Below are 15,050 nucleotides of genomic sequence, written 5' to 3'. Positions count from 1 at the left end.
CCATCGGTTTCCTGCTGAGAACCATGGCCTCAGATTTAGAGGTGCTGATCCTCATCCCAGCCGCTTCACACTCGGCTGCGAACCGATCCAGTGAGTGCTGAAGGTCACAGGCCAATGATGTCATCAGGACCACATCATCTGCAAAAAGCAGTGATGAGATCCCCAGCCCACCGAACTGCAACCCCTCTCCACCCCGACTACGCCTCGATATCCTGTCCATAAATATTACAAACAGGATTGGTGACAAAGCGCAGCCCTGGCGGAGGCCAACCCTCACCTGAAACGAGTCCGACTTACTGCCGAGAACCCAGACACAGCTCTCGCTTTGGTCGTACAGAGATTGGATGGCCCTGAGAAGAGACCCCCTCACCCCATACTCCCGCAGCACCTCCCACAGTATCTCCTGGGGGACCCGGTCATACGCCTTCTCCAAAACCACGAAACACACATAGTACTCCCAGGCTCCCTCCAGGATCCTTGTGAGAGTAAAGATCTGGTCCATTGTTCCACGACCAGGACGGAATCCACATTGTTCCTCTTCAATCTGAGGTTCGACTATCGGCCGAACCCTCCTTTCCAGCACCTTGGAGTAGACTTTACCGGGGAGGCTGAGAAGTGTGATACCCCTGTAATTGGCACACACCACCCCGGTCTGCCACTCCTTAGGCACCGTCCCAGACTTCCACGCAATGTTGAAGAGGCGTGTCAACCAAGACAGCCCCTCCACACCCAGAGCCTTGAGCATTTCTGGACAGATCTCATCAATCCCAGGGGCTTTGCCACTGTGGAGTTGTTTGACTACATCAGTGACTTCCGCCTGGGAAATTGACAACAATCCCCCATCATCCTCCAGGTCTGCCTCTAATATAGAGGGCGTATTAGTCGGATTCAGGAGTTCCTCAAAGTGCTCCTTCCACCGCCCTATTACCTCCTCAGTTGAGGTCAACAGCGTCCCATCCTTACTGTACACAGCTTGGATGGTTCCCCGCTTCCCCCTCCTGAGGTGGCGAACGGTTTTCCAGAAGCACCTTGGTGCCGACCGAAAGTCCTTCTCCATGTCTTCTCCAAACTTCTCCCACACCCATGTGTGTCATGTGACCTTGTTATTTGTACACCCTGTGACTATACAAATCACAACATGGAAATAGGAAAATACTGGCATTATTTTGTCACTTTGTTACTTCCAGGATCTGTGCTAAGCTAGGCTAGCGGTGGGTGCGTCAGACAGAGTTACGACACACACGGAGATGAGAAGGGTATTGTATGGACTTATCTAACTCTGGGGGATACGGTGAATAAGTCCCAATAAGTCAACCTGTTCCTTTAAAGCATCATACACGTCCATAGAACACAAACAGGGCCAGTTTTTTTTGTTGGTTTTTAGCCTTTAATCGATGGGACAGCTGTATACAGGAAAGGGGGAGAGAGAGGGGTAAGACATGCAGCAAAGGGCCGCAGGTCGGAATCGAACCCTGGGCCGCTTTGGTAAGGACTGAACCTTGGTACATGGGGCGCACGCTCTACCAGATGAGCTACCAGGGCGCCCCGGGCCAGACAGTTTTGGAGTGCTCGGCCAGTGTTGGAAGCAAACAGTATGATTAAACTGACCTCTGAGAGACAAAGGGCCAACATGTGCCTGAGACAGAGTGCGGCCTACGTCGCAAATCTACAGCCTGAGCACCCTTTCTCAAACAAAGAGATGGGCCTGCATGTACTTTCAGAAGCACTTTCACTTCACACTTCCATGTGAAAAAGTCAGAGACCAAAGAATTTCTAATAAGGGAAGAAGTTCCATTCTCTCGATACTTCCGGCTTCTGAACTGATTGCAGTTCCACTCTGGTTCCATATAGGGGGCGCTCACAGGCCAGTGCAGAATGAATGGAGGTCTATGGAGCTATACCCCTCAAAATCCACTTCTCAGGATAAAATTTTTTGTCTAGTAATTTGAATGTTGCATTCGAAAGGGGAGGCTAAGAAAATGCTGCATATAAATTGCCCTTTTGGGACAAAGAATAAACTGAATTGAACTGAATACACACTGTTGGGTGTTAGATTTTTTTAAAGGGGTGATAGAATGCAAAACCGAGTTTACCTTGTCATAGCTGAATAACGACAGTTCGGTGGTTCAAATGGGCATACAGAGAACCTCAAAATCCCATTGACATCCCTTTCCTCTGCAAATCTCACAATTTGAAAACGGGCGAATCTCAATGAAGCTGATAGTTGACATCAACTCAGTGGCTGTACCTTATTTGGCTCTGGTCTGTACCTTTGTCACTCCCCAAAATGTACATACAGACCACTGGTCTGAGACCAGCTGGTCTTCTGAATGTAGGTCACGCAGATCTCAGATACTAGTTTAGCTGCTTGCACTTCCACAGGAATTACAAAGAAGAAAGTTTTTCAAGGATATTGAAAATGAACCACGGTCGTAAGTACAGTGTTCCAGGCTGTACAGGGAATGCTGACACTTATCACATTTCATCGCGGGCTGCCGGTCGTGGTGCTCCAGGTAAGCGCTAGTTAGTGGTTCAGTTACCGCAGAAAAGATGACAGAGCACCATGCTGCCAATCGTGAAGCTCCGTCAGGTCAGCGGTAGTTGGTGGTCTATTTACCGGGTAACTGCAAGTGTGGCAGGCATGTTCCCTGATATTAATAAATTAAGTTATGTTTTCATTTATATTGCAATGTAAATAATACACTTAACCAGTAGTGGAGTGGCAATCGGGAGAGTCGGGACTTTTCCCGGTGGGCCGGTAGTGTTTCGAGGCTGCGAGGGCCGGTCTGATAATAGTTATACATTGCAAGTTCTTAGCAACACCATCCGGCGGCCTGGTGTGTGGCCGCTGCCCGCTGGTCAAACTGTGCAGCCTCTGCTCAACCCGTACGGCGGGCCGCAGCAGTGGGCATCATTAGACTCACACACTGTCACATACTGTTAACGTTACCGATAGACTTCCAAATGTGCGGCCGGGCAGTGGGCAATGGAGCGGGAGTTGTGGATCTAACGCGATGGCGCAAAGGACTTGCAATGGGCGGCGTGCTGCTGGAGGTGCTGCTGCTGCTGCTCTCTGTCTGTGTGCCTGTGGGCTTCACTCTCCGCTAAATGTCCCCGTGCTGAGACACTGAACTAGCTACAGCGTGAGTTGTGATTCCTTGTCTGGAAGTGTAGGTTTTTTATGTCCCAAGGGTAACGTTACAACAACACTAGTTGTAATGAAAGTGTAAAAAATGAAAACTTTGCATTGGTGTGTGTGTGTGTGACAGACTGGAGGATGACTAAACTGTAACTAAACTGTGTCTCTGGTACTTTGTACAGTACCATTAGTTGATGAGTTCATGTGTCGGAGCAGAAATGAAGTTTGAAGCCAGCCGGGGATATTTTCTCAGGCCTCGGCTGCTCCAGCCATTCCTGCTCCGGCGGCCAGGGTTCGAATTACGTGGGAGCTGAGCTCCCATAGAGAGAGGATGAGCTCCCATGAAAGCAATAAAATCATACACCTATGGGGGTCTCTAAAAATCATCAGCACCATTATTTAAATTGCAAATAAAGCACTTTTCCCAAACACATGGAGCTCTGAAGCAGACCTGTGCGTCGCTTAGTGTCCACTCTCTCTGTAAAAAAAGAGATGAGCAGCGCGCCATCCGTGGTCTGTGCAGCTTCAGGTTTATAATGGACGCGCTCTGCTGTCAACATGCTGCGGCAGATGTGTCCCGTTTGAGCTCCGTGTATTTCTATCGTAGTTTCGGTTTTTCACCTCTGATGAGCAGCGTACAGCCTCTTCCCTAAACTTTGTCTCATTCAGAGACCAGAGTCTCAAACGGGGCTCTGTGTCTGTCAGAAGGTCTGAGATCTACCGTATCAGCAGAGCAATCATGTAATGCACAGCAGACTATGGTGCAGGTAGATTAGTTTCTGAAATACAGTGACTTTATTCTTGTAATAGCCTGTTATCACTTTATTTTTCTAAAAATATCACGACTCCTCCAAATCTCAGATGGGATATATTTTGAATGTGCACAAAGTTTTGAACATAAGCAGAAATCTTGCTCAAACACATCTGAAATATTAGTCCAGGGCTTTATTAATCCATTAAAATGAATAATGTATCATTGAGGTGAATAATTGTCATGTGCACATTTAAGGAGGTTACTTCCTCAACAAAAGATGCAAAAGAGGAGGGAAGAGTAAATGATGCCTAGGCTACTTGTGTGCTGACTCAGATATAATTAGAAAAGTCGATCCAAAGGAGAATAAATAGCAATACAGTGCCTCAGAGCCTTATTGTAATATATTCCATTATGTCTTTCTATTTGGATTGTAATCTGTTTCCCTTTACATAAATATATTTCCAGCATAAATTGATTCAGAAAAAGGTAAATAGGTGCATAAAAATTCACCAGAATGCAGAAAATGAAATGTGCTCAAAATTTGTTGCTCATAGACTACTTTTCTTTTAAAGAGACCCCCACAAAGATGAAATCATAATTCGAGCCTTTTAAAATGTCAATGACGTCATACACATTGTACGACCAGAGATACTGCTTTACGGCAAGCTCTGAGTCACTTTCTTTTTCTCTCAAGGCATCGACAACACAGCTGACAGGTTAGACTCTCCCTGTTAATACAACACAGCTGACAAGTTAGACTCTCCCTGTTAATACAACACAGCTGACAGGTTAGACTCTCCCTGTTAATACAACACAGCTGACAGGTTAGACTCTCCCTGTCAATACTACACAGCTGACAAGTTAGACTCTCCCTGTTAATACAACACAGCTGACAGGTTAGACTCTCCCTGTCAATACTACACAGCTGACAAGTTAGACTCTCCCTGTTAATACAACACAGCTGACAGGTTAGACTCTCCCTGTTAATACAACACAGCTGACAGGTTAGACTCTCCCTGTTAATACAACACAGCTGACAGGTTAGACTCTCCCTGTTAATACAATACAGCTGACAGGTTAGACTCTCCCTGTTAATACAACACAGCTGACAGGTTAGACTCTCCCTGTTAATACAACACAGCTGACAGGTTAGACTCTCCCTGTTAATACTACACAGCTGACAGGTTAGACTCTCCCTGTTAATACAACACAGCTGACAGGTTAGACTCTCCCTGTCAATACAACACAGCTGACAGGTTAGACTCTCCCTGTTAATACTACACAGCTGACAGGTTAGACTCTCCCTGTCAATACTACACAGCTGACAGGTTAGACTCTCCCTGTTAATACAACACAGCTGACAGGTTAGACTCTCCCTGTCAATACTACACAGCTGACAGGTTAGACTCTCCCTGTTAATACACAACAACACAGCTGACAGGTTAGACTCTCCCTGTTAATACAACACAGCTGACAGGTTAGACTCTCCCTGTTAATACTACACAGCTGACAGGTTAGACTCTCCCTGTCAATACTACACAGCTGACAGGTTAGACTCTCCCTGTCAATACAACACAGCTGACAGGTTAGACTCTCCCTGTTAATACAACACAGCTGACAGGTTAGACTCTCCCTGTTAATACAACACAGCTGACAGGTTAGACTCTCCCTGTTAATACTACACAGCTGACAGGTTAGACTCTCCCTGTCAATACTACACAGCTGACAGGTTAGACTCTCCCTGTTAATACAACACAGCTGACAGGTTAGACTCTCCCTGTTAATACAACACAGCTGACAGGTTAGACTCTCCCTGTTAATACAACACAGCTGACAGGTTAGACTCTCCCTGTTAATACTACACAGCTGACAGGTTAGACTCTCCCTGGCAATACTACACAGCTGACAGGTTAGACTCTCCCTGTCAATACAACACAGCTGACAGGTTAGACTCTCCCTGTCAATACAACACAGCTGACAGGTTAGACGCTCCCTGTCAATACACATGTTAGAGAGAGGTTTGCTAATGTTTTAAAGACCACGCCGAAATAGAGGGGGTTGTAGCCGATTCTGTGGTCTTTTCCTGTCGTTTTGGCAGCACTGTTCGCTGGATAAATGAATGAGATAATAATCTTTTGTCTATAAAATACACTATATCAGATATATTATGATTATTATTGTTATTATTATTGATTATGAAGATTGGTATGGTCAGGACCAGCTGGTCTCTGGCACAGACCAGTGGTCACAACCACTAGGGGCGCTAAAGACACTGGTCGTGACCAGTGGCACAGCGGTCATGACCAGCTTCTTACTGACTCCTACCTGGCACGGACCAATGGTCACTACCACTAGGGGCGCTAAAGACACTGGTCTGTCTTGTGGTCCTTGTCATCTGCCTGTTGTCTTGACCAGTTACTGAGTGGTCTTTGGAGTAGTTATTGTAAACCAATTGAAAATTAATCTTCAATTCTCTTCAAAAAAAAGTTAGGGTAAGTGTTCCTGATCATTGATGATGGAAGACACGGACCTGCATAGTCGATAGTAGTACTCATACAACTACGACTAATAATAATAATTTAATCATGGTTATTATGATTTCTATTAATAGTAATGATCAATAATATTTGACAGACAAAAGATAAAGATTTTTATTTATTTATTTTTACATTTATTCAGCACAGTGTTGCCAACACAATGAGAAAGGGGAGAAGGTGTATTAAATGTACAATAACTACGCCAAAGACCACTCAGTAACTTGTCAAGACAACAGGCAGATGACCACAAGACAGACCAGTGTCTTTAGCGCCCCTAGTGGTAGTGACCACTGGTCCGTGCCAGGTAGGCGCTGGTAAAATGCTAGTTAACATTAGTAATTAAACTTAAACAGCTAATGTAAGTCAAAACTGCCTGCGAGCTTCTCCTGTACTATACGGTAATTCCTCTACTATGCGACAGTAAGTCGCGTTTTTATGACACAATCGTTAGCCTATTTTTACAAAAACGTCTACTACAGAGCCATAACGTGAGATACAAGGTAAGCCTTTTATACATTGTCGTGTTTCTTTAGAAATAAACAATGGACAAATAAAGTCTTTAAACTCTTCAGATGTAAAGTTATTCGCTGTCAAAGTGACGTCAAAATGAATGGCAGTCAATGGAATGCTAACGTCGGGTGATCACTTTGTAGCATCAAAATGGCGCCATAGGAGGTTCGAGCTCTGAAGTGAAGCTTACCCCCTTGGTGCCACAGAGCAACTGGTCGCGACCACTGATGAGCTGGTCACGACCAGTGTCTCTAGCGCCCCTAGTGGCAGTAACCACTGGTTCCTGCCAGAGACCATGGTCCCGGGACAGACCACAGAATCGGCTACAACCCCTGCTCCCGAAATATTCACTCTGACATTCTGGTTCTGCTTCGGATGCCATCAAGCGGGATCTCTGGTCGTAATCAGTCCTTCACTGACCAATCAGCATTCATTAGCAGAATGCTAGCGTGTTATGGGCAACAACGACTCAACCTGTAAGAAATCAAAAGGACATAAGTACTCGTTCATTCAACTTTTGATCTATAATCCATGTTGAACTTGCAAAAACTACAATCAAATCTGAGATTTGTCAACGGCAATCAGGCGAAAGAGACAAATTTAGCTGTGTAGCTCCATAGAGTCCCATTCATTTTGCACTTGCCTGCGATCACCCCCAGTGGAACTCTGGTAGAACTGCAACCAAATTCGGTACAAGGGGGCTAAATAGGGAGTGAACAGGCTCTCCGTAGACCAGCTCTGTCCAAGACCACGAGGGAAAGAGCTTAACAATGGCCGGAAGTCTAAAGAACACTCTGAATTCCCATTGCCCCAGGGGGCCATATCCGGTAGCCAAGCATATAAGGATCTCCGACACACCTCCCTCCCTTGTCTTCCGCTGCAGCTAACGCTACTACAGGTTGCCCTCCTCAGTCTTACCCCTGTGACTTCGGTTGCTACCGGTTTGCACGCAAACGTTTGTGCTAAATTGTTCCATTTTCCGGACAAAGTGGACTATTGGATCCTGTGAAACATGCGCCCCGTGTTTCAAATCTGCAGAAGAGAAAATGTTTCTCTACCAGAAAATCGGACAACATTGGACACCGCTTTTCTTCTGAAGTCAACCAGCTTCTTCCTTCTTCTTTCTTTGGGAAGAACAAGCTTTTCCGCGCACCTCTGACGAGTGGGCCGGATTTTGTTCTATTTTACTGTGGAGATCTATGGACTAATGAACGATAAAACACAGTAAGGAGGCTTGAGGTTTCTGGGCAGAGAAATATGTGTGTTTATTAATGGGTAACGGCTATTGTCGCCATTGTTTTGCCATTAATGTGATCGGACTGCCGCTTCCCAGTTTTGCTGTGAATGTATCTTTGATAACGGTACTTGTTGAGATTAGGGCTGTCAGCATTAACACATTAATCGCGATGTGATTAAGGGCCGAGCATAACGTGTTAATTATTTTTAATCGCATAAATCGCATGCCGCCATTTATTCATTTATTTTACACTTCACTCTGCTTCGCGTCGTGCCTAACAACGCCCCTTAGCTGTTCTAAAATCACTAGAATCAACTAACTGCAGACCTGTCAGCATCGTAGAAGACTCCTTAAAGACGTACTACAGTTGGCATGTTCTGACCCGTCTTATGCATTGCCGTCGAGGGGGACAGTAGTTTTCACACATACACAGCCTGTATGACATGGAGAAAGCAGCCACACTGGAACTGCTGCAAAGTGCAAACGCTGTCTCATTAACTGGTGATCACTGGACGTCAGTGAGTAATCAAAATTATTTAGGAGTTACTGCACACTATATTGACTTTGCACTCGTTTGCCTTAATGGTTCGACATACAGAAGAACGACACTATGCTGAAACGTGCCGAGCACTTAAGCAAAGTTGCAGAGACATGGGGCATTGCAAATAACGTTACAACTATGGACACAGACAGTACGCAGAATATGATTGCAGCAGCAAGACTTTTGCACATTTTTCTTTTGTTTACAGGAAATAAATAATAAACAACTACAAATCTTAAAGTCAAGTTCATAAAGTAACTTTCTTTGCATTCATTTGATTCCCAATCGAGATACACTGGTAAAAATTGCTTTCCATTGTTATTATGTACTTAAAAACAGTTCTGAAATGCAAAATAATAGAATTTTAATCATGTGATAAAACATAAAACATAGAAATTCAGCGATTAATTGCAATTAAAAAAAATTTATCGTTTGACAGCCCTAGTTGATATATGTTGTGTTAGATAGGTAGCTTATTGAAACTGTAACTGCTACCCTACTAATTCTCCCGCTGCGGAGAAGTTAGTTACTGGACTAGCGAGGTAATAGATCTCTCGTTCGTCACTCAAACTACAGCACCGTGAGGTAATGAGACAGTTACCGCGGGCTCGCTGTGTAGACGAAGGGACCAGTCTATTATTTCTGCTGGAAAATCATCTGTTAGCACACCAGAGTTTGTAAAATAAACAACCCCCCACGTTAGCAAGCTTCTCAGCCTCCGGCCATAACATCACGAGAGGAATGTTTATTATCAGAACCTCGAGAATCAAGACTCCAAGTGCTTTTTCTTTCTCTAAAATGTGCTTTCCTTTCCTCTTTTACACATGAACCTAACACACACACAAACACACCATAGACAGTAAAAGAATGGACACAGCGACGCCATATATTTCTACGGAGACCAGTGAAGTCACTTTTCCGGTGATGGCTGAGCGTTACTGCGCAACAGGCTAGTGCACAATTCAGAATTGAATTGAGAATGACTCCTAAATTCCAATTCAATTCTTGAATTGGAATTGAATTTGAATTGATGTCAAAAATAGGATCTAGAATTACAATCGAATTTGAATTAAAGGAAGCAGAATTGCAATTCAATAAAAATTCAAAGAAATACATAATTTAAGTGAAGTGTTTAACAATGAAGCTTTACAATATATGTCATATATGATTGCATTACATATTCTATAAATGATATTAGTTTGAACTACTTGTACAGATTACATTAACAGAAAATGTTTTCCCCCAGCAATGAATGTTAAAAGCTCTAGTCACAGAACAAATAATTAAGTTTGATTTATTGTACTGAACTACAAAGAGCTCAAATCTCACAGTCTCATCCGCCATCTTGATATCGCGTGATTTAGCTACCCTCGCGGTCACCCCCCCCCCCTTTTTCCACACACACACACACACACACACACACACACACACACACACACACACACACACACACACACACAGAGACATGTCTGTTTGTTTTGCTTTTATTGTAGTTTGTAACAAGTATATAGGTTTATTGATTGAAGAACTATTGATTGACAATTAATAATTTGGAAGTTAAATAAATTCTGTTATACTTTAAATAGCAGTTGTTTGTGATTATTTGTGTAGATGTTGTAATAACTGCGGGTTGATACAGGTCAGTGCTCGAATTCACCTTCTTTTGTTCCTTCCAAGATACCAGATAAATTAATCAAATTAATTCATATCTGCAGTTTTCACAGCTCAGTTATTGGTCCCTGATTCCAGGGTGGTGCCCCGTTTAGATTTTTTGTCAATTTGGTAAAGTTATTAATACACATATTCATAACTTTATTAATATTGATAAAACATATTTGATAAATTGCCAATAATTGAATCTGTACCCTTACCACTTCCCAACACCAGAATCTGAAATGACACCCAGTGATTTCTTTTTGTCACTGACAGCATGTCATATCTTCCATACGAAAAGATGACAGACAAAGAAAACTGAACCACCGGGAAGATAAGACACACTTTTATTGGTCCCCAGTGGGAAAACCAGTAGGCTACAACAGAAACAACAGGAATAAATGCAGATAAGTATAGAAAAGAACAGAAATGAATATGAGAGTATTTGGAGACAAATGACATGATAAAGCGACAGTGGTGTGATTAGTAGCAGCAGAGTCAACGGGTCCATATAAATGAGACATCTAACTCAAGTGTTTGTCTGTATTAATATAATAGAATATAGTGCTGGAGTTATCACATAATATAGTGTAATATGTACATTATGATATAGTGAGGGAATGAGACATAGTTTAAGGTGCAGTAGTGTAGTACTATGTAGTACATGGGATCTGTGTAAAAAAACAACAACCAAAACAAAATAATACATATAAATACATATTTTAGGTCTCATGTTTCAAACATGTTTGTCCTTGATGAAAGCAGTCTCTGTGTGGATGACCCAGGCTGACTGAATGAATACTCTCTCTCGGCCTGGATTTTAAAACATTGCATCATGGCTGCAGCCCTCCTCGGAGCCTTGCCCTGGCTTTCCCCACAAGTTTGGCAAAGGACTCCCAGCATCCACCCTCTCTCCCAGGGAATCTGTTCCACAGTCACTGTCTCTAGGTTCTGCTTACCATCACCCTTCATGCAGTGGTGTAGTCTAATGTATTGTAGTGGGAATACCGAACCAGAATCTGCCTTTGGGGGAGGGGTGGCCATATCATAGTGGGGGGTCTGGGTGTCCTCCCCAGGGAAGTTTGGAGCATCAACGACTTCATTTCCTGTATTTGGATACACTTTCATGCACCGATTTACAATGGGAATACCTTTATTTAGCCTATGTGAAGAAGAAAATAACAGATGACAATTCAAATTAAAGCTGCAAGCAGTGTTGGACGGGCCCTCGCGCCTCTGCGTGCGTCGGGGTTACTGGCGGACACCACTCCTTGCGACCGTGCATTTGCGCGGCACTCAGACACTGCAAATCGTCACCAATGAAAAGGAAACTTCCTGCTGAGTTCAATGATACCTCGCACAAGACCTTAAACGGGTCACCAGTTATGAAAGGGGCGTGGCTTAAGGATAGGGGGCGGGCCAAACCATCACCAATGAATAAGGAAGTCTCTGCTGAGTTCAATGATACCTCACACAAGACTCTACCTTAAATGGTTCACCAGTTATGAAAGGGGCATGGCTTAAGCATAGGGGGCGGGCCAAACCATAAGCAATAAAGAAGGAACTCTCTGCTGAGTTCAATGACACCTCACACAAGACTCTACCTTAAACGGTTCAAATGTTATGAAAGGGGGCGTGGCCTGCATAAGTGGGCATGGTTAAGGTATAGGGGGCGGCTCAGTATCATATGTAGACCACACATTATAAGTTTCATGTAAATCGGATGATGTCATATAAGGCTGATTTCCTGTTGCCAGCTGTGACCAAAAGTCAATATTGGCCTGTATATGTCCTCAGGCCTGGACTCTTGTTGATTGTGGGGAATTTCAAGCAGATATGACAATGTACACTGTAGTTACAGCCACTTTCTCGTTCATTGCTAAACACTCAAAATGGCCGCCACGCCACGCCCACACCGTTTGACAAAAAGTTTTTCTTTTAATAACTTTTCATCTTTAAGGTGTTTAGATGACACAGACCAAATTTGAAGTCCATCGGATGAAATCTCTAGGAAGAGTTCGTTAAAGTATAGCACCTTGACTTTTAGGCCTACTTCCTGTTGCCACTAGGGGGCGCTATGACTTTGAGTCAATTTTGTCCGGTAAATGTCCTCAGAGTTAGAGTCTTATGAATCCTGAAAAGTTTCGAGCCAGTTGGACAATGTACACTCAATTTACACCCACTTCCTATTTTGATGGCGAAACGCACAAAATGGCCGTCCCGCCACGGCCACGCCCTATGACTAACAACTTTTCATCTTTAATGTCTTAAGATGGCACAGACCAAATTTGAAGTTGATCGGATGAAATCTCTAGGAGGAGTTCGTTAAAGTACGACATGTGGAAATGGCCAAAATCGCACTAATTTCGAACTTTCAATTCAAAATGGCGGACTTCCTGTTGGGTCTAGGGCATGGCTCCAATGACGTTTTCTGTACGTCTTAACATGGTACATATGTGTATCAAGTTTCGTTAGTCTACGTTAAACGTGCTGCAGGGCTACCTTAAATGGGTCACCAGTTATGAAAGGGGGCCGTGGCTAAAGCTTAGGGGGCGGGTCAAACCATCACCAATGAAGAAGGAACTCTCTGCTGAGTTCAATAGGGGCTTAGAACTAAATGTTCCTAGAACACTTTTTTCATCATGTTAGGAGAGAAATTAACTGTTTAGATTTCGAATATAGGCAGTCTTGCGAAAATTGATGACGAATTGACAATTTGCTTCAAAGTTTTCGGAGTTCAAAAGCTCCATCAAGTGAGGCGACAGCCAGCAAGTGCCTGCCCCGGCTTCTAGCTCGTCGCTCGGCCAGTCTTGCTCAGACACCTCGCTGTGAGCTGGAGGTCTCTCAGACCGGTCTCGTAAATAAGAGGCTTTTATTTTGCTGTTGACGGTTCGTTTGCTTAGGGACTGTTCGTTATTTAATTAAGGGGCCACCGGAGGAGTTTTGTGGCCTCTAACCTAAAAAGATGTGACCCTCCCCTCGTCAGTAATAATTTTCCTATGACTCTCCAAAATGATTTGAAAAAGATGAATGACCCTCCCCTTGCGTGCAAGTTTGCACTTAGCAAAGAAGTACAGATACCATTTGATTTTTACAGCCATGATGTACAGAATTAACCTCTGCATTCTCATCTTACACACCACACTCCTCTGTTATCGTGTGGTGGCCATTTCAGTAGATTTACTCACTAACATAGTTGTGGAAACACAATAAGCACTGGAAACTAAATGCACACTTCATGCATTACTGCATTACTTCAGATACTAAGTTACTCATTTAGTAAACTAATATTCACATGAAATAAAACAATAAAACAGTGAGACCATTCAGCAAAGGACGCTGGGATATAGGCTAACCAATTCAACGCTGGTTGCTATGGACTCATCACTAGGCTTCGTCATTGTATATTTTAGCACATAGGTAAAGCTGCTGAAGCTGAACATTATATTCCAAAACATATATGTTTATTTTTAAAGCAGATTTTAAGTTACATTGTAACAATTTAACAATTTGCCCTTATGAAATCCAATCGCGGCACGGCTGTTTTGGAATGCAATAGACAGACGCTTAAATTCAACTAAAATGTAACAGTGAACAATCAGTGTTGGACCTCCAGTCTGTTGAGATGCCTCTCCAAACTCACCATAAAACGTTAAGACACGTTGAGAAAAAAAGATCCGTATTTTGCCGTAATCCAGTGACACGAAAAAAAAGTAATCCACAGTGATCAGTAGATCCACAAACAGAGGCACGGTGTATCCAGCAAGGCCGATACGAGCGTCACATTCACCAGCCAGCTCCAAACAGGTGAACGAGGCCTCTCCACTTCACCGTTTAAACAAAGTGGAATAAACGTATAAAAGTCTAAATCTACACAAAACCCGCAATCAATTAGTAAGCTGACATCACATGTATATAGATGGCATTTAGGAAACCTTTATTGCAAGGTTGGCACGGCAAGATGTCCAGACTAGTGCAACAGTAATTTTCGTTTTTTTGCGTCCTGCTGCTCCCATCGTCAGCCAGGTAATATTTTTTTACTAAAGCAGTATATGAAATCAGATGTATTACCTACCACCATTTAGTTGTTTTGTGTTATTTAAGATATTTATAAAATATCTGGTCATGCCAAACAATGCAATTACCCGTTTGAGCCACCAGGGGAGCAGTGCTCCTCCTGCCCCCCCCCCAGCAAACTCCACGTATGCGGTCAGAACCATCTGCTAGGGGGCCAAGACTGAGAGCTACATGGATAAATATGCACCAAACAAGCCACTTTGAAATTTTGCTCTTTTCATGAATAAAAAAGTTGGGTGACCCAGACAAAAAAATGTTGGATGACCCTCCCCTCAGCAAAATATAAAAATACATGACCCTCCCCTATTTTCCTCCGGTGGTCCATTCCATAAATACCGAACGGTCCCTTAAATATCACAACACATGTCCATCATAAGATTAACGAGAACCTGTGGTTAACTGTCTTTTCGGAGTTAAACTCCACAAGCGTGTCCTGCGGCTCGCCGGCCGTCACACACACAGTCACACACACACACACACACACACACACGTCCACAGCGCAGCAGGCAGAGGCGGGGTCTGTTCCGAGTATAATAAAGCCCCGTCTGTGTTGAGCAAAACATTACGTGAATTACTACGAGAATGGACGTGCATTAATATAG

Source organism: Sander lucioperca, chromosome 15, assembly GCF_008315115.2.
Source record: "Sander lucioperca isolate FBNREF2018 chromosome 15, SLUC_FBN_1.2, whole genome shotgun sequence".
NCBI classification, from domain to species: Eukaryota; Metazoa; Chordata; class Actinopteri; order Perciformes; family Percidae; genus Sander; species Sander lucioperca.
The sequence above is the reverse complement of the archived record's forward strand: the minus strand, read 5'-3'. Positions refer to the sequence as shown.